We start from the raw sequence: 14,618 nt of genomic DNA on the forward strand, positions 1-14,618 counted from the left end.
GTAAGGCCAACATAGTGGTGGATGCACTTAGCAAAAAATTCCAAACCGCATCCCTCACTCCCTTGGTCGTTAGCAAACAGTTAACAGAAGAAGCACAGAAATTTGACTTGGAACTCATAATCGAGAGAATGGCTACTCGACTGGCAGCTATGGACATATAGCCATTGATCCGAGAAGAAATAATCGAGAAGCAGCTCAGAGATCCTGAGCTAGCAAGGCTCATCTGGGAGATAAAGCGAGGAATTCATAAAGATCTCAATTTCTCGATAGCCAACGATGGAGCATTGAGATTCAGGGATAGACTGTGCATGCCAGATGACTATAAAGTATAAGATCGAATCCTCAGGGAAGCGCACAACTCACCCTACTCAATACACCCGAGCAACACAAAAATGTATAAGGATCTGAAGAGATATTATTGATGGACTGAGATGAAACAGACCATAGCCTACGTGTCTGAATGCCTCACCTATCAGCAGATAAAGGCAGAGAAACACAGACCTTATGGACTACTACAACCGCTTTCAATTCCAGAGTGGAAGTGGGAAAGGATTACCATGGATTTTGTGACCAATTTGCCCAACATGAGAAAGGGAATGAATGCAATCTGGGTGATAGTCGATGGACTAACCAAGACAGCCCACTTTTTTCCCATCAAAACAACTTACTCCATGAAAAAGCTCACCCAGCTCTACATTGAAAATGTGGTCTGCCTGCATGGCGTACCCGTCAGCATCGTATCCAATAGGGGCCCCCGATTCACATCAAGATTCTAGAAGAGCTTACAACGAGCCTTGGCTAAATCTTAGCACAGCTTTCCACCCCCAGACGGATGGGCAATCCAAAAGGACCATTCAGACTCTTGAAGATATGCTCAGACCTTGCATATTAGAAATGAGGGATAGTTGGGACGCCCACATTCCCTTAGTGGAATTTGCCTATAATAACAGTTACCACTCCACCATTGGCATGGCACCATATGAAGCCTTGTATGGCCAAAAATGCCCCACACCGTTATACTGGGAAGAAGTCGGGGAACAAAAGTATCTAGGTCCTGAGATTATACAAGCAATTTGTGAGAAAGTGGATGTGATCAGAGAAAAGATCAAAGTGGCTCAATCCAGATAAAAGAGCTACACCGACAACCAGAGGAAGGACATTGAGTTTGGAGTTGGCGAGAAGGTATTTCTCTGAATTTCTCCAACAAAGGGGCTTCTGCGATTCAACAAGAAGGGAAAACTAAGCCCGAGATACATCCACCCATATGAAATTCTGAAAAGGATCGGACCAGTAGCATATCGACTGGCCCCACTGCCAACCTTGGAAGGAGTCCATGATGTATTCCATGTGTCGATGCTAAGGAAATATATTAACAACCCAACACATGTACTCTCGGCTGAACCGGAGCAGCTGGTTGCTGATATGACTTATGAGGAACAGATAATAGAGATATTAGATAGAAAGGAGCACAACCTCCATAACCGCACAGTCGCATTCATTAAAATTCGATGGGGGAACTGCCCACCAAAGGAAGCATCATGGGAGTGAGAGGAGGAAATGCGTGCTATATATCCTCAACTTTTTGGACCACAAGGTATGCCAATTTCGAGGATGAAAATTTTGTTAGATGGGGAGAATGTCAAACCTGCCCCAATCTGACTTAAACTTTGCTTAAAGAATAGGGATCAGCAGCCACCCACACCACTGATCTGCGGTGTATCAGCCCAGTGGTTACAATTAGTAGGGAGCCCCCACAGATGACATCCACCATACCTGTAAGAAGGTGGGTTGCAACACCCTACAACTGCTCAGCCCATCACCTGATGTACAACACAGAGCATAGGTATTTCTCTCTCCTGAGTACTAAGGGGGTCATGCTCTTAAATATGTCCTCCTTGTATGAGTAGTAGGGTGTGGGAAAGGTACCATGTGGAAAAACAAACCCCTGTGGAAACCACAGCAAAATTCAACAGTGTTGCATTCTCTGGATGATGCACTGGACGATTGGCCCAAAGCTCCAGTGCAAGCTCCAGTGATGCCAAAACCTGTATTTTCCTATTCAAAGCTTGTGGGAACTAAATCTACTGCTTGCAAACACCACTTATATATACCTTGGAATTTTAGGAACCATTCCCCATCTTGGAATCCATGTGGGCCCCACCTATATAGCTAAACTGAGCAAGAATCACTTTAAAAATGCATTTTTACTTATGGGATTGCCTAGTCAAATAGGCCTTAGTTCCATATAAACTATAAATAGGGGCCCCAGCTCAGAATTTAGACCACTACTGTTCCTAATAGCAGAGAAGAAAAGAGAAAGAAAGAAAGAGAGGAAGAAGGAAGGAGAAGAAGAAGAGAAGGAAGGATTGCAGGCTCGTGCAGCCTTGGCCTAATCCTGCATAGCCCTAAGGTAGTCAAACCAAGCCTAAACTACTCTCATAATCATGACCTAATTCTATTCTTTGATTTTGAACCCAAGAACCATAGCCATATAGCCCGTCTCTATAGGATTTCATATGGAATCACCACCTGGAGCTCCAGGACAACTTGGATCATCCATGCATGCCTAGTTCTAGGAAGTTTATGTGATTCTACACTATTTCAGCTTGTTAATATATATATCTTGAATTCCAGCCATGCATCTAGTTAGATCCCATGCCTGATCATGCATGCAACTCATAGATGATAAGCCAGAGCATGTACCTCTGCAAGCATGATGTGTTTTACATACTAGGGCTTAGGATCTTGGCTGTAATGCTTATGCATGTCTGCTATTGTGTGAATTATCGAAGTTTGAGAGGCTACATGTTCGATCTCAGCCTTGTTGACTTGATTTACTTGGTGTTTGAACCCAACCCATCAACCAATTGGTAAACCCAGCTTAGAAATCCCCAAAACCATTGCATTAGCTTAATTATAAGCTATGCTACCCCCTGAAATACTCCCAAATCGAAGATGGGAAGAATCCAGCAGCCAAAAGCAGGTTCTAAGCAAGGAAACCCGTGTCTAATAGGGATTGGATGATGCACTGGACGTTTGACCCAAATGTCCAGTGAAACGTCTAATGCTGTTGTTCTAGGTCTAAAATGATTCCAGCCTGTTGGATGAGCACCCGCAGGCCTAGGACAGTGTAGGGGGCATGAAAATCACTTTAAAAGCCTACCCCAACCATCCTTGCTGATATCCATACCTTGAGTGTATCAGTGGACCCAAAAGGGGTCAGAAACCCACATTGTAACCTAAGCCAAACCTGAGAAAGGAACCATGCTACTGTTTCCCATGAACGTTGAGCAATGAATACGCAAACCTAGACCGATCCTGGAACTCTAAGACCCTTTTGAAACAATGTTTGACATGTTCTAATGGTCTGATTAACATAGGTTATAACCCCGAACATGAGGTGCAATGTCAAACACCGACTGGGACCAAACCGGCTGAAGAACAAGCGGGATTTGCACAAGGTGAGTGAAATTACACCATGGGTGTCGATATAACATGACTGATAAGTCATGACAACTATAACAACAACATTTACTGTCTTCATTAATTTAAATTGCTTTAGATTCCTATTTGATTCTGATTCATATCAGGTGGATATTGGAATGGAATGTAAATGCTATACATGTGAACATGCTAGCTTAGATGCCGTAGCTGGCTTGGAAATGAGGTTGGTGATAGCTCATAGAATGGAATACGGTTGACACCACTCGAATCATACTATGTCATATAGAATGCATTTGACTAGGGTATCATCACCTGTGCTATGAACCCTTGCCAACAGGGGTTAAGGTGTTGGATGTTTGTGAGAGAACTTATACCAAAAAGGAATCTGCTCGGCTGGGTGCCCATCTTCTAGTAAGGTGGTATCATAGGCTAATCTTAGAAGGCTGGTCGGGCTAACCATAGAGAGAATATTAGAGCCGGCCAGTCTTCTCTAACAACTCAATGGGTGTATCGCGGGAAGGGGTTAAAAGCCTGCACCAGGGATACATGTATTGGGGATTGTAGTAGCACTTTTACCTACCTTAGTTGTGATGCTAGGTGGCTTAATAATAATAAAGAACCTCATTTCATATAGGACTCATTTGGTTGTGCTTGCATGTGCAGGCATGGTTTATATTTCATTCATAGGCTCGGTGGAGCTCACACTCTTATATATTTCTTTTTAGATGATCTTACAAGTGGACGTAATAATGGCTGGGAGTGTTACGCCCGTGCCCAAATCTGAGTGATGGTGTTTGCCTAATTTAGTATGTTTGGAAGATTCTAATAATTGTAAACAACCCCTATTAAAACCTCTTTCAGCCCCTACCTAAATACCCTTGAAGTAGGCGCAATCATCACAATCAATTCAAATTCTGGTCTGCTGTCAATGAACTACAACCATCTTTGAACCCAAATCCAAGGAACTTCCCTTCTGATTTGATCAATAGTTTCTTCATGAAAAATGTATCCCTTTAAGTCTAGTTTATAGCACACTTTTATTTGCATCATTTCATTAAGTATCGACTGAGTTTTGGCCAAAACAGTGGGTGAAGGTCTGCTGTATTTTGCCCCAGCGGCTCATGCCTGGGAAACTGGTGGATGATGCACACAGTCTGCCACTGCATAATCCTCCTACTATAAACATGATGTTATTTCAGTTTAGTTTCATATTTCTTCGGCCCAAGGCTTAACCCTTTGTTATTTTAGACCATTTGTGGCCCATATGGCCTAACCAAACCCTAAGACCTATTTGGGTTCTATTATGTTTTAAAACCCATTTCAAGCCCTAGATCAACCCCCAACCAAACACACCTTTGAATCTTTATCAAAATAGGTGGAAACCTCAGCCTCCTCTCATTTCTCCCATCTCCAACACCTGAGAGAGAGAGAGAGAGAATGTGGGAAGCAAGAAGGAATGAGAGGAGGAAGAAGGAAGAAGATCACTTCCTTGCTATCCCAAATCCATCTTTGCACCATTTGTGAGCTCCACCTTCTTGCCAGCACCATTGGAACCCATTCCAACCTAGGAGGTCATGGAGGAGAAGAATATTGAGCCTCTCCAAGCCTAAAAACACCTCCTTTAGCCACTTCCATTGATCTCCATTGTAAGCAACCCCTTCCTCCCTTTGATTCCATTGAGTCTTACTAGATTTCTTTTGGGAATTGTTTAATTAGATCCCAAACTATAGGGCTTCTTGATCTAAATGTTTTATCCCTTCTATTTGATGTTAGAGACATCAACTATTGACCTAGAATCACCCATCCTCAGCCTCATGGCTTAATTGCCATGAAACCCTCATAAAGAACCTCCAATTTGAGGATTCTTGATGTTGGAATCCATCCAATCTCCTACCAAACCATAGGGCATCTATTTCCAATTAGTTCATTCAGCTAATTGGATGCTTAGAGCACCATTTGTAACCCTTGAACACCCCATTCCCCTACCTTTAGCTGAGATGCCATGAAACCCCCTTTTATAAACCTTCATTTTGGGGTTTTGAGCATTGAGCACACAATCCATGCCTTGGGACCTAATTAGGATCCAATATACATGTTTAATGGCTCACTTAGAGGCCTAATACATTACCCCGTAGGTCCCAACCGATCCTATGGTCATTAACCAAGGTTTGGAGATAATCTAAGCTGATTCCTGCATTATCCGACAGTAGCGGACGATGGCATGATCCACCTAGGCCACAGAGCGTCGTCCGCTTAGTGCAAATCGCTGTTGTTTTGGAGTTTTAGCTCTGAGACTTCAACCAAACCTCTTCTTACCTATTGAGCACTTGTGTATTGACTTGTTAGGCTAACTCATGCGTGTGGAAGGAATGTACGTTGCACGAGAGCCATTATTACCCTACGCGTGGACTTTTGTGAGTGGATCGAACGTTTGAACTATTTTACGACATGTTTCTCATTAAGCATCAAGCTAGTTGTGCATGTTGATTTGTATAACTGTTATGCATATTGATTCAACTTTATCTTGACTATTAATTGGATTGGATAATAAACATGATGAAACATGATCAGCTATGCATAATACTATATATGAGAATGAGATGTAGATAGTGTAGGATACTTTACATGTGAAATTCTTTATAATGATTGATTGATGGATTTGATTCGGGTGGTGACCAGTCGATCGTTATTTCAGTATCACACACACCATATTGATACTTGGTGTGGGTGTAAGCTAGAGAGATGAGAGGATAGTGCCTCCAGTTAAGGCACTATGGACTCGATCTCCAGGCTACACTCGTACGTGTGAGATTATATATATATATACATATGCATTCAATAGTTGTTTGCTGGTTAGGATGTAACATACCCATACTACGACTTTCCGACAGGGGTGTAGGTGTCGGGCAAACCCATGGGTCCCGACTGTATTTTAGGGTAGCCCATCGAGAAGTCACTGACCGTATTTTGGTATACGTCAGGACGGGATTTGTATTGGGGGCTCGTGGACAACTCAATGAGTGAGTCCGATCTCGCGGGTTTCATTGGTAACATGGGGTCGACATAGTCAGAATACCATCCATTTCCATGGCACCATTATTTATCATCCGTTTATGGTACCATTTGCCGACAATGCTGCCTATGTTATTGTAGTACTTGACCTAACATAGAATCTTATTGTTAGGGGAAAAATTGAACAAAAGCATTCATGCATCATATGTGATGTGCATACTTTAGCATGCATTGATGGGGTACCTATTATTGTATGATTGTGAATGGTTTGATCGCTCGCTGGGCTTGTGTAAGCTCATCCCTCGGGAACCTTTGTTTTTAGATATGGATGCAGGAACGTCAGATCCAGTGGAGATTGACCCAGCCTATCTGGGTGGCGAGGATTATGAGGCTTGGGGGTGGTTAGCTAGAGATGGAGCATGCATCTGACTACCTGTGTGATGAGTGTGCTCATAAAGCACCATAGTTCGGGCTAGGGGCCCTTTGATTGGGACTTTACTTCTTTCTTATTGGCTAACATTTTGGATTATTGTAACTAATAACCTTGGGATTTTATTTCTTTTCCTTCCTTGGATATTATTAACTGTTATATGTGGTATTTAACTGTTGGGTTGAAAACTGAAACCGTTATCCATATAAGGAATTTATCATTTAGAATTTCTATTATATTCAGATTAAATATTACATATTTATTCCACCATAACTCTGATTTTGGTTCTTATATTCTGAATAAGAACCCAGGTAGTGTACATGATACACCAAAGCGTCGATCTTGTAGTTCGATGTGGAATACAGGAGTATTCCTATCACATTTCCCCAAGTTGAGGGATGGGAGTGTGAAAGTATAGTATCAGAGCACTAATTCCCTGCCATGTACACTACCAGATCTGATCCATCTCGATCCATTCTGTGTTAGGATTCAAAACATAAAAATCTTAACAAACACAATTAAGGAAATTAAGGTAAAGACATGCTGATGGTTAAAACTAAAAATTTCATTAGGTAAAATTTTTCGTACATAGTTAGGCCATCCAAGGCCGACATAACTCAAATAACATTAAAAAGAAATAAAGAGAAAATACATTGATCCTTCTCTGATCCTTTACAACCTTACCATCCTAAACTAACACCAAATAAAACGATGGGCATAACAAAATAGTAACCCAAAATAGATCCTAGGGCTAATCTTGTTCCTTCCCTTTTCCCCTATCTTGTGCTTGAGTTGGCCCTGCCCTTCCAGCTCTAGCTGCAGCCCTGTCCATCATCAGATGGGACTCGATGTCACTCAACCTCTTCTCAGTTTCATCAAACCCCGCATTCACAAGAGCCACTAGATCATTGTATTGGGCCTCTGATTTCTTCTCTATGGCAGAAAGTCTCTGCTCCAACATCTGCTCCATGGAAGAGAACCTCTGTACCATGTACCCCCAGCCTGGTACACTCGACATATCTCGCACTCCCTCTAGTGGAGGTGGATCCTCATGAACCTGGGAACTAGATGCCCCAGCATCTCGGCCTATAGAGGCAGCACTTCTCCGTCTATGGCCCCGTGCTGATGCACGTGTAGAGGCTCGGGTAACTCTAACTTCTCTAGCAGCTGGAGGAGCCACTGCACCATCACCACCATCTCCATCAGAACTACCACTGCCATCACCATCCCCTACTAGCCTCTCCGGTGATAACTCTATACTTCCCTCTCTCCTAGTCATCTTCATCTTTGTCAGTGTAGTTTTGTTGACTGGAGTCACCGCCTTGCCTAGCCAGTCCGCATTCAAAGGAACATTGAACCGACATAGAATCTTGGTGACCAATTTGGCCTAGGGAAAGTTTCCATCAAGTGGGTACTCACCACGGTGCCCCATAGTCCGAATAATGATATTCGGGGGACACAGTGGTCACCCTGTGTAGCGGCAGTAGGCATAATAGCTCTGGATATTTGAATCCTATCAAGAAATAGAAAATGAGAGTTAGAAATTTTAACAATTCGAACCATGATATAATAAAATAAAATAGGTTAAATACTTACTTGATTCTTGTGACCGCCTGAGGTGAGGTAAACTAATTGTGCCAGACACGCAAAGATGCGGAGAGACGGATAGTAATCCTTGATGAGGAGTCGGGAGGTTATTTCCTCAGGGCGTGGGACCTTGATCATGTCCATGTATTCCTCATCAGAGAGGAAGGCTGAGTAATCACACCCAAGGGGTTCGTACTTGCATGAGCCCACCATGGATACTCCCAATAACTCTCCCAACTCGGTGGTGGTAAAGTTGATGTCCACCCCATTGACTCTAGTAGTGAGTCGATGCCCTACCGCGCCAATGTCGTCTAGCTCAAGGTTGGCATAAAAATACCAGACTAATAAAGGGCAGTAGTCTTCATTTGACTCCAGAATGTTTGACCATCCAAGATGGGCAAACCTTTCCGCCACTCGAAATGACTGGAAGTCCTCTGTAATGACCCGTCTCTCAGGTATGACTGAGGCGCATTGTAGGTCTTCCCACAACTCTGCATACCCTGGCTCACGAAACAAACGCTCATCAAATACCATGGGCTGAGGTGGGTTAGCTACGCCTCTTCTTGTGGCCATGGCTAACCTATACACGTAATAGAGTAGCACATGGATAAGTAGACCATAAATTGGGCAATAAACTCATTAACAACAAAACACAAACACATGGTGTGCAAACCATACCCTAAACAAAATGACAGACTAAATAAAACAAAAAACTAATAAGTCAAAATTGAAAATAATTCCTAACCAAAGATCCAACATGATGGTTGAGCATAATAGACATGGGAAACAAACTAGCATGAACCCAAAATAAAAATAAAAATAAATAACAAAGAATCCAATTCTATACATATCACATTATAAGGAATTTTAAGTTTGAAGCAATGTACAAATACCTAATGTGGAAAATTAAAGGAGAGCTCAGATTTTGGATGCCCAATAGGTATGAAATCAAAGGTATGTATTAAGTAGTGTGTGCATTGATGTGTGTTTGGGGTTTAAACATTTATCCATTGAAGCATCTTGAGTTTTGCCCTAGGTTATGCAACAAATATTCGAATTTTGGGCAAATCTCACCTAAAAACTAAAAATAAGGCTACAGAGATTAAGTCAAATCATGAAAATCATACCTCTAGCAACCTATGTGTACAAGTTTTGATTGCATTCATGGATTGGTTAAGTAAGAGCACCATTGTAGGTTAGAGAAACACAAGGAAATCAAAGGAGGACACCCAATCCTAACCTAGATACGGTTAGAGAAGAAGAGTAGTTGAGGAGGGAGTTTGAAAAGATCTTACCTTGGAAGAGGTTTGGAGGGAAGTGGATGGTCGATTGGAGCTTGAAAGTGAAGATTGGAGCCCTCTTTTTCGCCTTGGTGCAGTGCTCTGCGGACGGAAGAATGGGAGTGAGAAACAGAGAGTCGCGGCTTATGTTTTAAAATTTGATTTCCGCCCAGGCGGACGATGCGATCATCCGCCAGAATCTTCTGCATGAGCCGCCATGCATCGGCTGCCAGAAAATTTAAGCCAGTTACTGCCTACATGAGCCATCAGTTCTGGCGGACGATGTACACAGGCCACCACATACATCGTCCGCTAGGTACAATTTTGGCCTGATTTATTGGTTTTTGTCACCCTATTTGGCGTGCACCTGTGCTACATGCTTTGTGCCTTTTAAGGCACAAACTCACCCATCTAGTTGCACACTCTTTGACAATACATTGATTATTTAATTGTGTAATTTGTGGGGTTATCATTTATGACCTTCCTTCTTGAAACCTATAGTAACCTTGCCAGGAGTGCTGAGAATAGCCCCATGTACTCTTGGGTGAGCCTACGGCCCCACGTGTCACACCTATAGTTTGTTGGCAGCCCTTCAGGGAATGCCAAGTTTGATTTGTGGTTTGATTTGTGGCTTGGCTATTTGATTTGTGGTTTGCATGGACTAGTTTGGACCAGTCCTTGGACTATAACATGTAGAGAACCCCAATTTTTGTACCTGAATTCCAGGGGTTAGTGAAAGACTTTAGCCCTATAGTTGAATCTCGGTGTGGCCATACACCCGCTTGTCACTGGATAGTTGGAGACAAGTGACAGGTTTGAAATTTTAATTGAGTATACCCTTTTTCGGGTGTTGTTATGGTCAAGCTCAGCTGAGAATAGGGTAACTAAGCTGAAGGATTTGACAAAAACTTTGCTCAACGATAGGTATGAGTGGGGTAATGGGTCACCAAATCTCCCCTCTGTATTTGGGAGTGAATGACAGGGATTCCATCACTATTCCATTTCATTCTAAAGTTGAGTTGAGTAGTGAAAAATCGGATGTGGAAGTTATTATAGAAGGGCCTCATTGACTAAATATGATGTGAATTTATGTCATGCGGCCCTAGACTAAGCCTTATTGTATTAGAGGAGGTATACTGGGTTTGGACCTTTAAATTTTGGAAGTACAAGTATTATGAGAGCCACGTGTATAAAAGGATCAAGATTATTTAGCCCAAACTAAGTAATTAAGCCAATTTTGGTATAGGAACCCCCACCTATTCAAGTTTTGTAACACCAAATTTTGGGGGCGAAATTCTTATAAGGTGTAGGGAATGTTACACCCGCACCCAAAATTCCGGGCTAAGTTGAACTTTCATTGTGAGTGTTGCCCCGATGACTGTTGATACCAATAATTAATGAGATGTGACAGTCATGAGGGCAATTGGAAGTAATGACAACTTCTCATGTAAGTGCCGAGGTGTGAAGAAGACCTTAGGGAATACTTGAAGCCCTTTCGAGTGTGTATTATGGTATGAAACATCTTCACCTGAGTTGCATGTGGAGTGTACTGGAGAAAATCTCGGATCATTTGGAGTTAAAATGACTTCTTAGGTATCTTACCTTTGATACTTGAGGACCCTCTTCGGAAGTGTTGTGGAACGGCCAACCTGTCGCCTAGCCTCCTAAAGAAATAAATTGGGATGAGACCAGTTAGTGACGTATATTAGGACCTGAGATGATCCAGGTTACCGTTGATGAATGTAGATTTGATAAGGGATCGTATCTTGGTGGCTCAGTCGGGGCAAAAGAGATACGCCAATATTATATGGAAGAACCTAAAGTTTGTTATTGGAGACCATGTAATTTCTTTCTCGAGTTTTACCCACCGAAGGGGTGTTGAGGCGTGGAGAGAAAGGAAAGTTGAGCCGGAGATTCTTTGGGTCATACGAGGTTTTGGCGCCTAGCGAGTACGTAGGATGTAGTTTGGTATTGCCCCACCATTGGCAGGTGTCCGTGATGTCTTCTATGTATCGATGTTGCGGAAGTATCTCCCGAACTCGACTCATGTCCTTACTCAGGAGCAGCCTGAACTTGCTGCCAACTGAACTCAGGTGAAGCAACCAGCCGAGATATTCAACCAAAGGAAAATCCACCTTCGCAACCACCCCTTTACCTAGGAGGAGGTGCTTTGGAATAGTCTTTCCGATAAGGAAGCGTTTCGGGAGTTTGAGGTCGAATTGTGGGTGACGTACCCACAAATCTTCAACCCATCCGATAAATCAATTTTGAGGACGAAATTTTTATAAGGTGTGGGGAATGTTATGCCCGTGCCCAAATCTGAGCAGTGGTGTTGGCCTAATTTAGTATGTTTGGAAGATTCTAATAATTGTAAACAACCCCTATTAAAATCCCTCTCAACCACTACCTAAATACCCTTGAAGTAGGCGAGATCATCAGAATCAATTCAAATTCTGGTTTGCTGTCAATGCACTACAACCATCTTTGAACCCAATTTTTAGGACCTTCCCTTCTGATTTAATCAATGGTTTCCTCATGAAAAATGTAGCCCTTTAAGTCTAGTTTACAACGCACTTTGAATCACATCATTTCCTTATGTATTAATCAAGTTATGGCTAAAACAATGGGCAAAGCTCTTCTATATTTTACCCCGGCGGCTCATGCCTGGGAAACTGGCGAACGATGCACACAGTCCACCACTGCATCATTCGCCTACTGTAAAAATGATTATTTCAGTATAGTTTCATATTTCCTTGGCCCAGGGCTTAACCCTTGGTTATTTTAGACCATTTGTGGCCCATATGGCTTAACCAAACCCTAAGAACATTAACCGAAGACCTATTTGGGTTCTATTGTGTTTTAAAACCCATTTCAAGCCTAAAATCAACCCCCAACCAAACACACCTTTGAATCCTTATCAAAATTTGTGAAAACCTCAGCCTCTCTCATTTCTCCCATCTCCAACACCTAAGAGAAGAGAGAGAGAACATGGGAAGCAAAAAGGAATGAGAGAAGGAGGAAGAAGAAGGAAGAAGACCACTTCCTTGCTGTCCCAAATCCATCTTTACACCATTGTGAGCTGCACCTTCTTGCCAACACCATTGGAACCCATTCCAACCTAGGAGCTCATGGAGGAGAAGAAGATTGAGCATCTCCAAGCTCAAAAACACCTCCTTCAGCCACTTCCATTGATCTCTATTGTAAGCAGCCCCTTCCTCCCTTTGATTCCATTGATTCTTACTAGATTTCTTTTGGGAATTTCTTAATTAGATCCCAAACTATGGGGCTTCTTGCTTTAAATGTTTTATCCTTTCTATTTGATGTTAAAGACATCAACTATTGACCTAGAATCACTCATCCTCAACCCCATTGCTTAATTGCCATGAAACCCTCTTGAAGAACCTCCAATTTGAGGATTCTTGATGTTGGAATCCATCCAATCTCATGCCAAACCATAGGGCTTCTGTTTCCAATTAGTTTGTTCACCTAATTGGATGCCTAGAGCACCATTTGAAACCCTTGAACACCCCATTCCCCTACCTTTGGCTGAGATGCCATGAAACCCCCTTTTATAAACCTTCATTTTGGGGTTTTGAGCATTGAGCACACAATCCATGCCTTGGGACCTAATTAGGATCCAATATACATGTTTAATGGCTCACTTAGAGGCCTAATACATTACCCCGTAGGTCCCAACTGATCCTATGGTCATTAACCAAGGTTTGGTGACAATCTAAGCTGATTCCTGCATTATCCGGCAGTAGCGGACGATGGCATGATCCGCCTAGGCCATAGTGCATCGTCCGCCTAGTGCAAATCGCTGCTGTTTTGGAGTTTTAGCTCTGAGACTTCAACCAAACCTCTTCTTACCTATTGAGCACTTGTGTATTGACTTGTTAGGCTGACTCATGCGTGTGGAAGGAACGTACGTTGCACGAGAGCCATTATTACCTACGCGTGGACTTTTGTGAGTGGATCGAACGTTTGAACTATTTTACAGCATGTTTCTCATTAAGCATCAAGCTAGTTGTGCATGTTGATTTGTATAACTGTTATGCATATTGATTCAACTTTATCTTGACTATTAATTGGATTGGATAATAAACATGATGAAACATGATCAGTTATGCATAATACTATATATGAGAATGAGATGTTGATAGTGTAGGATACTTTACATGTGAAATTCTTTATAATGATTGATTGATGGATTTGATTTGGGTGGTGACCAGTCGACCATTATTTCAGAATCACACATACCGTATTGATACTTAGTGTGGGTGTAAGTTGGAGAGATGAGAGGATAGTTGGCCTCCTGTTAAGGCACTATGGACTCGATCTCTAGGCTACACCTGCACGCGTGAGATTATATATATATACATTCAATAGTTGTTTGTTGGGTAGGATGTAACATACCCAGTACTATGACCCTTCCGACAGGGGTACAAGTGTCGGGCAAACCCATGGGCCTCGATCGTATTTCAGGGTAGCCCACCGAGAAGTCACTGATCGTATTTTGGTAGACGTCAAGATGGGGTTTGTATTGGGGGCTCGCAGACAACTTGGTGAATGAGTCCGGTCTTGCGAGTTTCCTTGGTAACATGGGGTCGACATGGTCAGAATATCATCCATTTTCATGGCACTATTATTTGTCATCCATTTATGGTACCATTTCTCGACTATCACACCCCAAACCATCCCTTGGGAGGATTAGGTAGGTGACCCGAATTACGTAACGGCAATCCGCCAAATCCCACGGATCTAGAAGTAATACTTACATTCATGGAACCACATTCATTCACTTTACCAAAGGCAAGATCAGAGTGCTACAAATTTACTACAAATTACAATAATAAAAGGAAGCA

At 42.4% G+C, this 14,618-nt stretch overlaps 1 protein-coding gene across 1 annotated transcript in view; it reads left to right on the forward strand.

The window, feature by feature from the left end:
* Window positions 1-10,058: 10,058 nt before the first annotated feature.
* The window catches only part of LOC122643902 (guanylate kinase 2, chloroplastic/mitochondrial), a 67,626-nt gene continuing 63,066 nt past the window's right edge, over window positions 10,059-14,618 (forward strand). Inside the window, exon 1 of the mRNA XM_043837476.1 lies at window positions 10,059-10,069. The gene's annotated coding sequence lies outside the window, so the exon portion shown is untranslated. The remainder of the gene's footprint in view (window positions 10,070-14,618) is intronic.

Source organism: Telopea speciosissima, chromosome 10, assembly GCF_018873765.1.
Source record: "Telopea speciosissima isolate NSW1024214 ecotype Mountain lineage chromosome 10, Tspe_v1, whole genome shotgun sequence".
Taxonomy (NCBI): domain Eukaryota; kingdom Viridiplantae; phylum Streptophyta; class Magnoliopsida; order Proteales; family Proteaceae; genus Telopea; species Telopea speciosissima.